General features: G+C 37.1%; 1 protein-coding gene across 1 annotated transcript in view; it reads left to right on the top strand.

Annotated features, from left to right (window-relative positions):
- The window catches only part of GMDS (GDP-mannose 4,6-dehydratase), a 787,322-nt gene that overhangs the window by 104,196 nt on the left and 666,371 nt on the right, over positions 1–16,755 (top strand). The window lies entirely within an intron of this gene.

Raw genomic sequence — 16,755 nt, 5'->3', positions numbered from 1 at the left:
AATGAGTTTTTAAAATAAATTTTTGGTTTAAATTTAGCAAGTATCTCCAATGTTGGGCCAGTTTAACTTAACCAGATGATAGAGAAACTTTGGTTGTCTTTAATAAAGTGTTAAAATTTTAAAAAATTCAGGGTGAATGAAATTGTTTTTTGAATATGACCAAATAACTGTATTTGTTATTATTTACCTGGAGTACCTACGCAATTATTGATCCTCTCCCTCCCTTACTCTTACTTTCAATGATTTTTTTTTTTTCTGTGAAGATTCTTTGTATAAGCAGCTATTTTTGTCAAAAACAGCTAAGGGTTTAGGAAGGACCAACCACACAGCCTCTAGTAGTCTAGGGGTTAATTAAGATGGATGCACTGCGGAGAAGGAAGAAGAAGGAAGAAGGAGAAGGAAGAGTGGCAGTATCTGGGTGTACTGGTTTGAGTGAAGGTTGAGGGGAGTAATCAGAAGGGATTTTGCTAAGTTCCCACCCCTGCGTTTCCCTCTTATTTCTTAGTAGTGAAGGGAAGTTCGGTTGGTCATCTTAGATGGTAGCAGTCAAATGCTCAGCAGGTGTCTGGTGAGGATTTTCACCAAGGAGCTATCCGTTGTGATCTGTGTCTCTTACTGGGGTTGGAAATTCCTGTATAGAGGCCCTCTAAAGCCAGATCACATTCGTTTAAGTGGTGGGCATCTAAATGGTATCCATTTGAGGTAGATTGGAAATGTTCCTTCACAATTTCTTTTTCATTTTCAGAAAAAAATTATTACAGCACTTATTTACACTTTACCTTTTTGTTCTAGTCTCACCATAGTGAGACCAGAGGAGACAGCTTTTTGGTTTATATGTTTCCATTATGTATACATGTGAATTTCTTTTTCTTTTTAACGTTGCTAGTACTATGAAGGGAAGATAAAAGTTGGAACTGGAAAGGTGATGAAAAGGCCACTGTGGGAGCTGAACATGAAAGAATGGTGCTTTCATGAGGAGGCAGGGTATTGATGTGGCTTTAGGGCCTGAGGTTTGTTTGTTTCAGCTACCCTCTTAGAGAAAATAGTGAATCAGAACTGTATCGAGGCAGGCAGGTTCTAGTGCCCATTTCCAAACAGAGATGTCTCTCTTAGATACACGGAGAACGTCTAAAATAGACGGTCTATTTGTTCTGCTTCTCATTTTACCCTGGCAGAACAAAGGAATCCTGCCGAACAGTGCCAACATTAGTGAGGCTGAAACACATAATTGTATTGGGTAATAAAGGAATTTAAAAATTCCTGTTTTTTCCTTTGGTTCTCTTTCACAAAACAGGCTAAAGGTGAAATACTTCTGCAAGTGCTCTCATTCATCTCCAACTGATGCAAGCTGCCTAGTGGCTCGAGGTTTCCTAATTTCTGAAGCACTAATTTCTTTGGCACATCTTTCCTCTATGTGTAGATTTCCTTTTGGCAACAAACGTTTTTACTCATGTGACAAGATGTGCATTGGCGTCACTGGTCTGGGAGAGGCAGCACATGGGTCTTGGGGTTGGCCATGGAGTGGACGGTCTTTTCTATGTAGGTCACCAGTTCAAACGTCATTGGTTAGTGGGCCACCACCTTAGCTCTTCCCACCTGGTTGTTTGCTGACACTCCACCTCCACAGCTAGCTTCTCATAGCTGCCACATTCAGAAGAAGACAGAGAATTTGATGGACCTAAGCACCTGAGAGGTGTGTCTTAGGGGAGGCCTCTAGAACCTGGATGCTCAGAGTGTGGTTCCAGGTCAGCAGGCCGTTAGAACTGTTGGACAGCAGATTCTCAGGCCTTGTCCCAGCCTCACTGACCCAGAACTTGCATTTTAACAAGACCCCGAGTAATTTACAGGCATGTTGAAGTTGGAGAAGCTCTGCTCTAGAACACGTGGTGTCTACAAAGATAATCTGACTCGCTGCATTACGAGACAGGAGTTTTTAGCGTGTCTGTCACTTCAGTACTTTCCACAAGAGCTAAATTTCCCTGAAGTAGGAAGGAATAAAAATTTATTATATTCATAGGTAGAGGAAAAAAAATTCTGAATTAGTTGTTCTATGTCCCTGTTTTTCTTTAATAATAGCAATTAGGTGATATTTTTGTTATGTTCTCTTGCTCAAGTTTAGCAGTGTTTACAGAGAAAACCATGTCATTTAGCTGTCTCGTTTAAAATCCTAAGGGTGCTTTTTTGCTTTCTTGTCATTGTAACTGGACACTGAAAAAAGTATGGGATGATATTTGTTCGGTGCAAAGAAAATAGAAGCATATTCAGAGTAGAAATTAAAGCTTCTATGCAGAGACAAAAAACAATATTTACCCCCAAACATATTCATCATTTTTTAGCAGTGATATTTTGAATCAGATTCTCTGTTCCTTACTTGACTTTAGGATAAGAAAATCTAAGTAAGCAATTTTCTTTTTGGTCATATTATAAAATATCACTACAATTTTGTATTAATAGTTATCAAAGATATGTTTTAAGAATATATTAAAAACCAAACATTTTTTAGTTTGGCATGAAAGTTATTATTTGGTTGTATGTGTAATTCTCCTTTGTTCACTCATTCATTTCATCTTTTACTTATGGAGTGCGTGCTATGGGCTGATGCTATCCTAGGAATGGCACTTTCCCTTCTAGTGCTTAGAGGTCTTCACTACATTTTCTTAATGAAAAAAAAATGTATATGATTTTTTTGTAAGCATTTTTCAAGTTTACAGTAATAAAAAATTTACGTATAGGTAATTGAATTAACACAGAAACAATGCTTTTTAAGTGATTGAAAAATTCTGTGCCCCTAGTACTTTTTTTGCCTTGAAATTATGACACACAACTTGCAAATATGGGGTACCCTCTTGTAAGGTGCTGTATAGTACATTTAATTTTCTAATCCCTAACTCAGAAAGTGGTGTCAACTGAAAAGATTAAAAAGAAGAAAATACTATACAATCTACTTAGATTTTTCTGAACCTTTAGCAATGAATTGTAACTATGCTGCCTTCCATGAGTCAAAAAAAAAAAAAAGGAAGAATGAAATCCTAATACTTAATTCTAGTAAATGCCAAACTAATAATGGATAATTTTAATTTTCTTTTGTGGTTGGTTTATGTCTTTATAGGTGAGTTTGACTTTGTAAGATGGTAGGTTTAAAATCTCTTTTCAAAGTATAGCTGCTGTATTTGTTTTTTAATTCATAATTTTTAATACAGATTATAAAATCCTCACAACCTGATTAAAAAACACTGTTCAGCAGAAACACTGAGTTTTACCCTCCTACAAGGAGAAAACAACTTGATGGAGCTGTTGCTCAAGAGGAAATTGGCATTATGACTATTCTTCTTGCACTTCATTTTTCTTAAGGATATAATTTCCCAAAGTGCTCTATTAATAGGAAACTCCTATGAATGCAGTGCCTGAATTCGAAAAAATTTTAAACTGTTACGTTCTTATTATCTGCTGCTTGGGACACACTAATCTTCTCCTGTCAGTCAGATGCATTAGGTTGAAATGCTGAGCTGTCATATATTGGCATTAAGGAAATAAAATAACTTCCTTCTGAAAGGAGGAACCACTTATGAGAGAGGTCCAAGATAAGTTTGGGGGATTTGGTCACAAGGTTCAGCCACAAAAGACATCCGCCCGAATTGTAATTACCTTAAAGTCAAGCTGTGGAATCTACTTTATTTTTGGAAACTGTCCAGTTTTCTGGTTTCTTTGGTAATTGTCAAATTAGGGGGAAAAATCAGCGTTCTTTTCATGGTTTCTCAGCTCGTTTTGTGCATTTTCTGTTAGATATAATTAGTGGGAAACAGTAAAGATAAACTTAGTTAGAGATAAACTTTTAATTGATGAGAACAAATTTTCTCATGATTTGATGTCATATGCTTTGTCGTACTGGGCACAGGAAGCCTCATTTAAATGTTAGAATTTTTTTTTTTTAATTTTCAAAATTTATTGAGTACTTGTGCCAGTATTTGAGGAAGATCCTTACCTTTGGTTTTGGAAAGGAATCTCAGAAGTAAAGTATGAGCACGTGTATGAGTGAGTTAAAAAAAAGAAAAAAAAAATTGATTAAAGTAACCAACCTCTTTAAGGCTAAGTATTAGGTTGAGCCATATAAAATTGGTAAAAAAACTGTAGGTAAACTCATAAATACTATTAATTTCCTATAGTTCAACATATTACATTAGTCTCTTGGACGAGCCTGGTTTGGTCTAAGTTAAACTTTTTTTTGCATCTCCTCAATAAGAAGCTTTTACTGAACTTGGCTTTAAACCAGATAAAATTGAACACAGTCCTTACTGATAAATAGTGTGAAAAATCCAACTTTTACTCTGATCATTCGTATAATTTTGTCTCAGTGCATAAGTTTATTGATATGTTATAATTATAACTAGAAGCCTTAGAATTAATCAAGAGAGCAAGCTCTGGGTGGCACCAGACAATGGCTGTCTGGGAAAATACCCTTTGTGGAATTTTAGTTGGAAAAGGGTTAATGCATGTTTGTGGTTGCTGACTTTCTTTCCTATTTTATGTGCCAAATTGGAATTACAGATCCTAACCACTTCCCAGTATCTTAATTTAATTTTGAGGCTAAGAGTGCTTTTCGAACATTATTTTTGTGTATTAGTTTATGAAAATTATTAACAGCAATCAGAACAGAAAAGATATTTAACATGCCATTTTGATATTAAATAGAATTTCTGAAATAGAGGTAAAAGATTTCCCAAGTAGGATAGTTGTATGTATTTACACATCTTTTTTAAAGTCTAAAAAAATGTGAACTTGGTCAACAGCTCAAGAAGAAAGACTATATATACTTTCTGGTTTATTCTACTTTTGTGTCTAAAATCTACCATGAAATATCAAAATCTTTTTATTTAAATTTTCGATAAATTTGATTGTGACTTGGAGTTGTATGCATCATTGGGAAGAATAGAGAATGCTTAAATATAAAAACGTCAATGCAACATTATTACATGCTTTCATGTTTTTTATATAAAAGTATTATATGGACAAGGCAAAAATCAAACTACATGGAAGGTTTCTGTCATCATATTCATCTCTTAGTGCACTATCCCTCTCCTCAAAGTACAGTTTCCAGTACATCCTTCTAGAAATATTTTTATGCACATACCAGTATCCTTTTAAAATTTATATAAATGTTATAGTCTACATATAATTCAGCCCCTTACTGGAATAAGCATTCTGTTTACAAACATGTATGTAACTTGGCATGCATTTTTGAGCATACCCTTAGAGTAAAATTCCTAGCAGAGGAATTGCTGGGTCAAAGGGTGTGTGAACCTCCAAACTGCACACCAATTTACACTTCCACCACTAACATATGAGAGTATCTTGTTGCAGTGAGGTTTACAGAGCTTTTTAGCTTTGGTCAGTTCAGTAAGTGAAAGTGTGATGTCTCATTTTGATTCATGTTTATTTCATTTTAAGAAGGCGTGATTATCCTTGCATATGTAGTTATTATCCATTTGTATATAAGATTTTTCTGTTACCTACCTGTTAATCAACTATGTCCTTTTTTCCATTGGACTGTTTGTTTTCCTTATTGATTTTGACATGTTCTTTGTATATATGGATAATTGTTATATATCTAATTCTTCTTCTTATCATATTGAAGACAGTTTTTTTTCTTCTACTTTGTCATTTGCTTTTTAAATTGGTATTTTTTGGCCCCACAGAAATTTTTAATTTTTTTCTAGTTTGTCAAATTATCAATATTTTTCTTTATTATGTCTGGATTTTGTGTACTGCTTAAGAATATTCCCTACTCTAAGATGTAAATGTATTTGTCCATGCTTTTTTTAGTATTTTTATGTTTTCAATTTAACCTTCTCTCCACTGGTTGAAGGTTGCTATTTCTATCTTATCCTATATTGCTATATAGCATTTGGGACTGTATCTAGGATATTGATTGCATCATTGATGTGTCCCTGCTTTAACTATAATATTGTCATAATACATCATTTCAGTGTCTTACAGGAGTCCATCCATTCTGTTCATCTTTTCCAGGATTTCCAGGTTATTTTTGTATGTTTATTTGACTCTAATATATAAATTTGTCACCTTCTGTTCAAAATCCTATAACCTAGCATTGAATCAAGGAACCCTGATGGTACAATTGTTAAATGCTGGGTTGCTAACTGAAAGGTTGGTGGTTTGAACCCACCAGCTGCTCTGTGAAAGAAAAGATCTGGCAATCTGCTTATGTAAAGATGCACCGTAGGAAACCCGATGAGGCAGTTCTACTCTGTCCTAATAGGTTGCTGAGTGAGACGGCACACAGCAACAACAAGCGTTGAATCAAATTTAAGGTTAATTAATGGTACAGTGAGGTCTTTAGAATGTTGAATCTTCTAGTTCAAGAGCAGGGACTTTTTCAGTATTTTACAGTATTTTCTGTTGTGCATCTTGGAAGAGCTTAAACTTTTTTTTTTTTTAATACGGTTCCTATGATTTACTGTATTTTTAGGTATTCAAATACTGTTGCTATTATAAATGGTATATTTTCCCCCAGTACAATTTTCTTACATGTTATTAATTGGAAAGCTCTTGATTTTGGAATAAAAATTTTGTAACCAGCTAACTCAATAAATTTTTTTTTGAGTGTATGATTATATCATTTACAAAATGGTAATTGTTGTCTTCTCTTTCTTATCCAGTTGCATTGACTAGTACCAGTAGCTGATTTTTTAGTCTTTTAAATACTTCCCAAATTGGCCAATAAAGTGCCTTGAGTAGATTTAATTTTCATTATAAGTAGCCTTTTTAGAAAAGTAGTCTTTAATTTTCTGTTTAATAAAGGTACAGTAAACACCATTCTTAAAGAAACAAGGAAAAATTATAAGGAAATAAAAATTATGGATGTAGATGTTTGTTTACAACAGGTAAGTTTTCAGGTTGGAGAACTGTCTGTTTTAGGACATTGGCCTGTCATCCTGGACATAACATTTTAGATATGAAAGTATGGTGGACTTGCCACCAGCAGATGTGACTTTTAATTTGGAAACTAGCACAGATTAGTAAATGCCAGTTTAAATGAGATATAGATTAGGTATTTTGATATTTTAAGGAATACATTTGTAATTAATATTTATATATTTAAGTTATCCTAGGAGAAATTGTATATACCATTTCAAACCTGTATTTCTATGGCTGACCTTCATTTAGAGTGAGGTTAAGTAAAGACAAATCGGATTGATTTAAAGCAATGTGTATAAAACAGTATACCAGTGGGACACAAATATCTTAAAACTCTTAAAGAGTGTGAGAGATCGACTGAAATATGTACAAGATTATATAGTTAGTGAGTGGCTATCTTACACATTTACTGTAAACTTTATTTACTGAGAATTCATTCTCATTATCTGTATTTATATGTGAAAGTTGTTTTTAAAAATTATACTTGCCTTTGGGGATCTTAAATATTTTTTAAGATAACTTTACCTTTGTAGACAAATACATAAAAACACTCTATCTCAGTACATCTTAGGATATCACTAATAACTCAGGCATCCATCTCTAAGGGAAATTTGCCAGTGTGAAAGCAATCCGAACATTTTCATGTCCAGAATTTCCGAATATTCAAAGCTAGTTGGAAGCTGTGAGCTTTAGCTGTGGTCTGTATAATTTTTTTGTGGAATAGAAAGAGATAACTTATATTAGGTATCACATAATAATTAGAGAAGGAGCTGTTGGTAACAGAAATATTAGCTAACCAAAATGTAATGAATGATTAGAACTCAATATCAATACATAGCCAGTATGTACAAAGTTTGTGGAAACATCTAGTCTATTGAATATTCCTTAATTTCAATATGGTGGATCTGTAGTCTGAAATAATTGCTTCTTATCAGTGGAAATAGTTTCAGAGATCATCTTAACGTTAAAGCTCTGGTTTTATAGATGAGAAAACTGAAGCCAAAAGAAGTAAGCAGTTTTCCCACAGACAGTGTAATTTGTGAGAAGGCCAATCTGATGCTGGAATCCAAATCCCTAGAGTTCCAAGGGCATAGTTTTGTGTTGGTGGGAGGAGTAAGTAGATTTTAGCGCCAGAGGGGTCATTCCCAAGAAAGTTATTAATTTATTTCACTGGAATTAGAAGTTGTTGATTTTGTTGACATCATAATCCATTCCTAATACTGTTAGTCTTTATATATGTTACTAAATGAAAATTATCTGACAAGTACTTTTTTAAATATAAGCTGTAAGAAATTTAAAAGGAAAACACAATAGCAAAAATACCATATATATCCACCTTTCCTAAGAATATGTACTAGGTAGAATGGGAGTTTTTTCAGCAGAAATAATAAAATACAAACTTAACTATGGCTACTATGTCTTTGCAGTATTTGGCTTGAGCACCTTGTTAATATAATCAAAAATAAATTTCAGGGCTCAGTCTACATAGAAAACTGAGATAGAGGGTCTTCAGTGTATATCCTGTAGTTTCTGGGATATAAGGTAATTTTAAAACAACAACAAAAAAGCGAAACGAGAGAGAGAGAAAGAAGAAGAGAAGAAACAAAGAAAACTTCCAAACCAGAAAACTTTGGGGTTTAGTCATGCCAACAGCCCTGGTGGGGATCTGCCTTGTGTACTCCATCTCCCCACAGCTTGTAAAGTCAGTTAAATATAGTCGCAGTTGGGTTCTGTGGAACAGCAAATAGGAAAAGGAGTGAAAGCTGGAGGCGTGTTTGTGAAAAACACTTCAAAGTCATTTATTTTGACACTTTTTAAAGGCTTCTTTGTAAATGCAATTTTAAATAGTAGTTCTGTTTCCTTGAGCCTACCCAAGAGCATAAAATAGGCTGGATTCAAGAGAGCCGGCGTGGGAATATATTCAGCAGTGTTATTGCTTGTGTTGGGAAGACTGCTCTACTCTGTATTGCACCATTTCTTTTAATGAACCTAACTTCAGGTGGCTAAAAAAGCCCTTCTGTGATACGCACCTTACATAATCCTTATGTGCACATTTATTGTGTGTGTCCGTTCATTGGAGTTTTGTAGCGGTTAAACTGTCCACCTATTAGGTTTCCAAACAGAAGGAAACACATATAAATGACCCAATACTTTCTAGCAGTTTGATTAATAAATAAAACGATAACCCAGCTTGTTTTCCCTACATTTGTTTCAATGAAACCAACTAAACTGATTATCTCTTCAACCTAGAACATTGACTCTTCAATAATTTACCCAATTAATAAGAAAATAATTGTCTATGTTTTCTCAATTAGTTAATTATTCTAAGATAAAACCCTTAACTTTCTGAAACTGCCTGTTTGAGGCAACTTTGGGCAAGCAGAAAAGCAGGTTTTTTCCCCTATATTTTATACTATGAAGGTCTTGGTTTCCTCATTGATGAAGGGATTAGATTTAATTGATCTCAGCTGTGCTCTCCAAGTGTAGACTTTTATGATTCATAGCATTGTATTGATAGAGTTGTGCAAGCCCAGTTTACCGGCAGTATGCCAAGTGTTGTATCTTAGGTGTGGAGGCACTCCTGTTGCGATATAATCCAGACACGCAATTTCTCACCCTCTTTTCTCCCATGGATGTACTTAGGTTTGGGCTTTTCATTAAACACAGCTCCCTAAATTCCACCTTGTTCACAATACTGAGACAGAACACCAGGTGTGACAGTAGGCCATGGAGAACCTTGCCTAGCTAACTTCTCAGATGTGAATATAGACCCAGAGACCAGAGGACGCTTTCAAGTCTCAAATTTACACTTTGTGGCCCTACTTATGACTTCGAAGTGCATGTCAAGTCACTGAATAGATCTGTTAACTGGAGGGTTTCACACTACAAATCAGAATTTACCGCTACTCAGCTTAGTCACACTGGCATTTAATTTATTTTGGATCAGCCCCTCTAACAAGGAACTTAAGGTTTTACTGCTCTAAAAATGCTTTTGAAATGTTATTTACCCTGTTGCTCACTCAACATCTGACAGAAATGTGAAAGTGCTTCCAGGAATAGTAAAAATGTGTTTCAAAACACTGGCCTGAACAGGCAACCTAATTCAATGGTATGGTGCCACACTTAGAGAATGTCTAATATATAACAGCCTTTCTAGAGGATTTTACACAGGATTCTTGTAAATGGGGAATACTCCTAACATTTCAAATGTGAGTCAATATATAAATATTTTGTTAAGACAACTTGTCAGCAACACATCTATTTCATTATGTATAACATGTAACTACTTATAGTTTCTAAGTTGCTGAATTATCTAGTATGCTCAGGGGAATTGCCCTAAGTTTAAAACATTTACTAGGTTTGTGGAAAATGATTGGATTTGTCTGTATATATTATTTGAGAATCTTAGGGGAAAGTTCTATATTTATAGCTTCATCTGCTTTTTAAACATTTTATTAAGAAGTGAATGTTTTTGAGAAGTACAGGCTTGTTGGTCTTCTCATTGAACAGATGATGAGGACATGTATGTGGGGAGGGGAGGACAAATTGATAAATGTAGGGACTCCAAAGCAGTGCCCTGGGAGTGATACAGAGGTTTCCAGTGTGTCTCAAGTGCTGGACTAGAGATATGCTAGGGTTTCAAAATTATGGCAGTCCAATGTTGAGCCACCCTCCAACAACTGCCCCCACACCCCCACCATGATTGGAATATTATCAGCTTTTGGACTAAGTCACTGTAAACTTTAAACTCAGAATCTTTTGTATATCTCTTGTATCTCTCCTGAGATAGTAACCAATGTCATGTACCACTGAAACAGGGACTCTCAACATGTCCGTGTGTGTGTATGTACGTGGGCGAGTGGGAGGGCTGTACTGGTTTTCTAGCCTTGGCAGAGTCCACTGTAAATGATGACCATTTTGATTATCTTCATGATTTATTTCAGAGCATCACTTTCACATTTGGCCAACTGGTAACTTTTTTTTGTTTGTTTCATGGAAAGCAAAAAGTTTTCTTAATAGTCCAGTTTTATTCTTCGTTCCAAAATACTGTCTTTAACTCCAAAATATCAAAAGAAAATAGACATTTTAAATTTAAGAATCAACTGAATAAAAATAAGGCAAATTAGGGCCTCTGTTTTGTTTTGCCTTGTGGTCTTCAGTTTCAGTTGATGGTCCACCATGGCTATCAGTGACTTAAACTCTTTCAAGTCTTCATGCCCTTTGGACATGCCATTCCTTCTACCAAGAATATCTCTTTCTTTTTCTCTGCTAATTAAGTTCCTTTATATCTTTAAAAGGTTGGCTCAAAATTCCTCTTTGAGAAGGCTTCCTTGGCAGATTCTACCTGATAGTTAACTCTTTTCCTGGACATAGACTATATTTAGAAAGAAACATTTTAACCACTTACTGTGTGAATAGCACTGTAGTCTAAGGCACTCTGAAGAGAGAAGAAACAAGGAGGGGCAGGAATCAGACATCCATATAATACAGTTGTTTTTTTTTTTTTTGTGGAGGGGGATGTGATCAGAAAGCATGTTTGAATGTACAAGAATGCAAGCAAGGGAAGAAGTTAATTGCATTAGGATACTTGAAGGAGCCATAGAGCCTGGCCTTTTCTGATAGTATCGTAGAATCGCAAAGCTTTAGAACTGCTAGGACCATGAAAGATCATGTAATTTAATTAAGTTCCAGTCTTTCATAACTACAGATTGCCTATTGGATATGTCCGTATGAGTATTTTATTATAGCCTGAAATTCAAAACGACTAAAATTAAGTGCCCATCCATTATTCATCATTGTTCCAGTAAACCCGACTCTTTCCTTCCTCTTGCCCCACAAGTGTTGCCCATCAAAACTTGTTCCTTCTTTGTAGTTCTTGACTTGTCCCAACCTTTGCATGTCCATTGTCGCCACTCTTGTTTAGGAACTTAACCACTTTTCTCTGAATGTTGAAGTCATTTTCTGGTTTCTCTCTCTCCTCTGCTACTCTGCTTCCATCTGCCCTATTTACTACTGCCAGGTCAAAAATCCTAAAGCACGGCTTTTTTCAAAGGCTTGAAATGTACTGATTTAACAGGCATATGTAGTGCATAGACCATGATTGGGTCTAAGATTAAAAAAGTAAAAACGTACAAAAACATTTTTTGGGGCAACTGGGGAAATTTGAATATAGACTATGCTAATGGTGCTGAGGTTATATAGGAAAATTTTCTTATCCTTAGAAAATGCATGCCAAAGAAGTATCATTAAGGGTGAAGTATCATTATGTCTGTAACTCACTTTCAAATGGTTCTCTACCCCAGATCACTGATAAGGTCCATCATCTTCTTGGAACATTCTTTTTGGATCCCATGGATTTCCTGTTCTAATTTGGATGACATGTTTCCGAGGCCTTCTATATATCATCATTGTGGGATTCCTTTCAATTAGACTTTTTTGTGGTTAGTGCTTCCATTTATCATATTCTATATCTTTCTTTTAAAAAATTTTTACCCCATATTTTGTTGGCATGTAATTTCAGGTAACTTCTTCAGAAATGATGTTTTTTAAAGTAAACTTTGAAGTTCTTATAGGCCTAAAAAATGCTACTTTATGTCCTCACACTTGATTTAAAGTTTCTCTGCATATATATTTCTACGTTTAAAATATTTTCTTTCAATTTGAAAGGCATTGTTCCATTGTCTTTTAGCTGCTGATATTGTTGATGAGACTCTGCTACATCTATATCTCATTCTTTTGTAGGCATCTTATTTCTCCTGGAAGCTTTTAGATTTTCTTTTCAATCTTAGTGAATTGAATTTCACTAAGAAAAAGATATTTCTAAGTGTGGGCCTTTTTTTGCATCTGTCATAAAAAAACAAACAAACAAACCCGTTGCTGGCGAGTCGATTCTGACTCATAGCAACCCTGTAGGAGTAGAACTGCCCCACAGGGTTTCCAAGGAGTGGCTTCTGGATTTGAACTGCCAGCCTTTTGGTTAGCACCCACGCTCTTAACGACTGCGCCAAGGCTTCATATCTGTCTTAATACTAGCTAAAATTTTTCAATGTTAGGCTTTTGGGTCTTGGCTCTGGTGTTATTTCTTTGATTATTTCTTCCCCACTCTTTTCTTGGAGAGGAATGATTGTTTCTATGTCTCAGTTTTCTCATAGGGTCTATGTGAAGATTAAATTAGGTAATGTATGTAATATACTTTGAAGTATATATACCTGACACATAGTAATCACTCAGCAAACATTAGCTTTTACTAGAGGATACTACTATTATTTCATTCACATTTGTACTCCTTGTACTCACAGTGCCTAGCTTATAATCAGTACTTAATAAATGCTTAAGCAGGGGCAGTTGTGGTTCAATGGTAGAATTCTCGCCTTCTACACAGGAGACCTGGGTTCAGTTACTGGCCAGTGCAACTGAAGTGCAGCCACCACCCATCTGTTGCTAACAGATTTCAGTGGAGCTTCCAGACTAAGAAGGGCTGTGAAGAAAGTCCTGGTGATCTATGTCTGAAAATCAGCCAGTGGCAACCCTGTGATCACCGTGGACCGATCTGTAACTGATTATGGGGATGGCGAAGGACCAGACAGCGTTTTGTTCTGTTGTGCATGGGGTTGCCATGAGCAGGGAGCTGCTGGATGGCAGCTAACAACAACAAAAACACTCGCAAAACTGAACTAAAACGTAGATCTAGTCACACTACTTGTTACTGTGTACCTCATTAAAAATGGAGGGCTCTCGCTCTGGCATGAGTGGCCCTGTAAGGTCTGGTCCTTGCCCTCATACCCAGCCTCATCCCCTGCCATGCTCCCAGACCGTGTGCTCCAGCCCAATCACATTAGAGTTGATGGAGATAGGTGGCAGCTGCTAAGCCTGCGAAGCGTGTAGAGGGGAGGTTGCGTGGTGTGGTAGAGAAGATCTGTACAGCTTTCCCGACTGACATGTGAGAGACTGGAGAGTCAGTTTGTATTTCGTGTTTTAAGACAACGAGCCCAAACTGATTGATAAGACAGTTTTTGATCTATAAGTTTCAAACATCATCAGGATGTTGTCATGTCTGTGAAGAAATTAGAAAGAAATCCAAGGATATTGAATCTTAATTGGTTGAGCAAATATGTGTCAACTGCTAACAGTCATGTGCTAGGTTATGGTGAGCAAACAGTCCTAGTCCTGTCCTCGTGGCTCCTATGAGTCCGCTGGGGAGGCAAATACTCCAGTCACACAAATAAAGATATATATACAAGTGGTGGTAAGAGCTAGGAAGCGAAGGAACCATGTGCTTTGAGTGTAACAGGGGGCCCTGACCTAGGCTGAGTAGAGTGCACCAGGGAAGGGTTTTCTGAGGAAGTGAGGTTGAATGGAGATCTAGAATTACTGGAGTTAGATTGCGTGAACATGTGAGGGACAGAGAGCAAGGAGAGTTTAGAAAGTGGGAGCAGTGTGTGGAATTCCATGGGGGGACAGACAAATCATGGCGCTCAAGGAGACCAATGTGGTGGGGCAGAGCTCCTTGGGGAGACGTGGGCCATCTCAAACTCTGTAGCTCCTGATGGTGGACTAGGGGTGCAAAGAGTAGAGACACTGTCCTCGAAACTTTTCCCCTGGCCCTATGTGACCTTTTGTTTGCCACTTTCCTAATTCTTTTTGGTCCTATTTTTATCCTGATAATGTTATGTTTTTAAAAACAGCCTCTTCAAATACGAACATGAGCTTACTGTCTGCTTTCTCTCAAGGCTTTGGGATGAAAACATAAAATGGAAACTGGCTTGTAAGTAAATGTGCCATAAAGCTTATATAATAGAGTCTTTGTTCCAGTTCCATAATTTGCCTCCACCTTATAAGAAAACACAAGTGCCCATTGTTGGGCATTGACCCATTAGACAGTTGCTGCCAAATGTATGTTATTAGCCTGAAACCAGTAGGACCCAAATTTATGCTATAGGCTTAGGAGAGGGAGGAAGGAAGGGGGGGAGAGAGAGACAAGGAGAGAAACAGAGTGAAGGAGTATGACCAAAACCAAACGCAAAATTCCTACTGGGTAATTAGTATTTGCAGAAAGATGACAAGCCGACAATGCAGGAAAAAGTGGTACGATAGCGTATTGACTGCTGGAAGCCACCATGCAGCTGCTGGCAGTGTGTGGTCAGCTGTCCAGTATATGGAAGTGGCGTCTAGCCCACCCAGTCATCCTTCCTTTCTATTCTGAGGTTTCCAAGCTAGGGGACCTGTTGTCAATTCAGATAAGCAGTCTTGCAGTGGAGTTAATTTTTCCTCCTTCCCTGTACTCCTGCCTGTCAGAATCCATCTTCAACCACAGGTCCATGTTCACAGCTGGTGCATACCCACCTGTAGGGCACACAAGCTGGAAACCATTCTGGTGGGTCAGTGCCTGTGCTACACAGGTTATGAAATATGTCCAACTTCACCCCTGGTTGATATGATATTTTTTTATTCGGTGATTATTCCAGCTGTACATAGATCAGGAGGCAGTTGTTCAGACAGAACAAGGGGATACTGTGTGGTTTAAAGTCAGGAAAGGTGTGCGTCAGGGTCGTATCCTTTCACCATACCTATTCAGTCTGTATGCTGAGCAAATAATCTCAGATGCTGGACTGTATGAAGAAGAATGGGCACCAGGATTGGAGGAAGACTTATTAACAACCTGCGTTATGTGGATGACACGACCTTGCTTGCTGAAATTGAAGAGGACTTGGAACACTTACTGATGAAGATTAAAGACCACAGCCTTCAGTATGGATTACACTTCAACATAAAGATAACAAAAATTCTCACAACTGGACCAATAAACATCATGATAAATGGAGAAAATATTGACTTTGTCAAGGATTTCATTTTACTTGGATCCACAATCAACACCCATGGAAGCAACAGTCAAGAAATGAAAAGATGCCTTGCACTGGGCAAATCTGCTGCAAAAGACCTCTTTAAAGTGTTGAAAAGCAAAGATATCACCTTGAAGACTAAGGTGTGCCTGACCCAAGCCATGGTATTTTCAATCGCATCATATGCACATGAAAGCTGGGTGATGAATAAGGAAGATCCAAGAATTGATGCCTTTGAATTGTGATGTTGGCGAATGATGTTGAATATTCCAGGGATTACCAAAAGAACGAACAAATCTGTCTTGGAAGAAGTACAACCAGAATGCTTCTTAGAAGCAAAGATGGCGAGACTACATCTTATGTACTTTGGACATATTGTCAGGAGGGATCAGTCCCTGGAGAAGGTTATCATGCTTGGTAAAGTACAGGATCAGTGAAAAAAAGGAAGCCCCTCAATGAGATGGATTGACACAGTAGTTGCAACAGTGGGCTCAAGCATAACAACAATTGGGGGCATGGCGCAGGACTGGGCAGTGTTTCGTTCTGTGGTTGCTATGAATCGGAACCGACTCGACAGCACCTAACAACAATGACAACAACATACATGTGAGCGTGACCAACAGTCTGTGGCCAGTTCAGGGCCTGGAATCTTAGCGTTGGAAGGAAGTTTCAAGATTTTCTGGGAAGCTTTCTACCCAGGTGGATTTCTTCCTCCTGCAGCTGTCTCTCAACTGATCACTCAGTCTTGGCAGGAACATCCACACTCACAAGGAGCTTTTAACTGCAGATATCCATGGAGGGCTTTGTGATGAGCATACCCCGGGGGGCTCAGTTTTTGTTTTCAGTGACCCGGGCATGGTTCTCTTTTTCTTTTTCTTTTTTTTTAATATTTTATTGTACTTCAGGTGAAGGCTTACAGAACAGATAGTTTCTCATGTAACAGTAACACACATGCTGTTTTATGACATTGGTTAACAACCCC

The sequence above is a fragment of the Trichechus manatus genome, unplaced genomic scaffold (genome assembly GCF_000243295.1).
Source record: "Trichechus manatus latirostris isolate Lorelei unplaced genomic scaffold, TriManLat1.0 scaffold00198, whole genome shotgun sequence".
Lineage (NCBI taxonomy): Eukaryota > Metazoa > Chordata > Mammalia > Sirenia > Trichechidae > Trichechus > Trichechus manatus.
The sequence above is the reverse complement of the archived record's forward strand: the minus strand, read 5'-3'. Positions and strand labels throughout refer to the sequence as shown.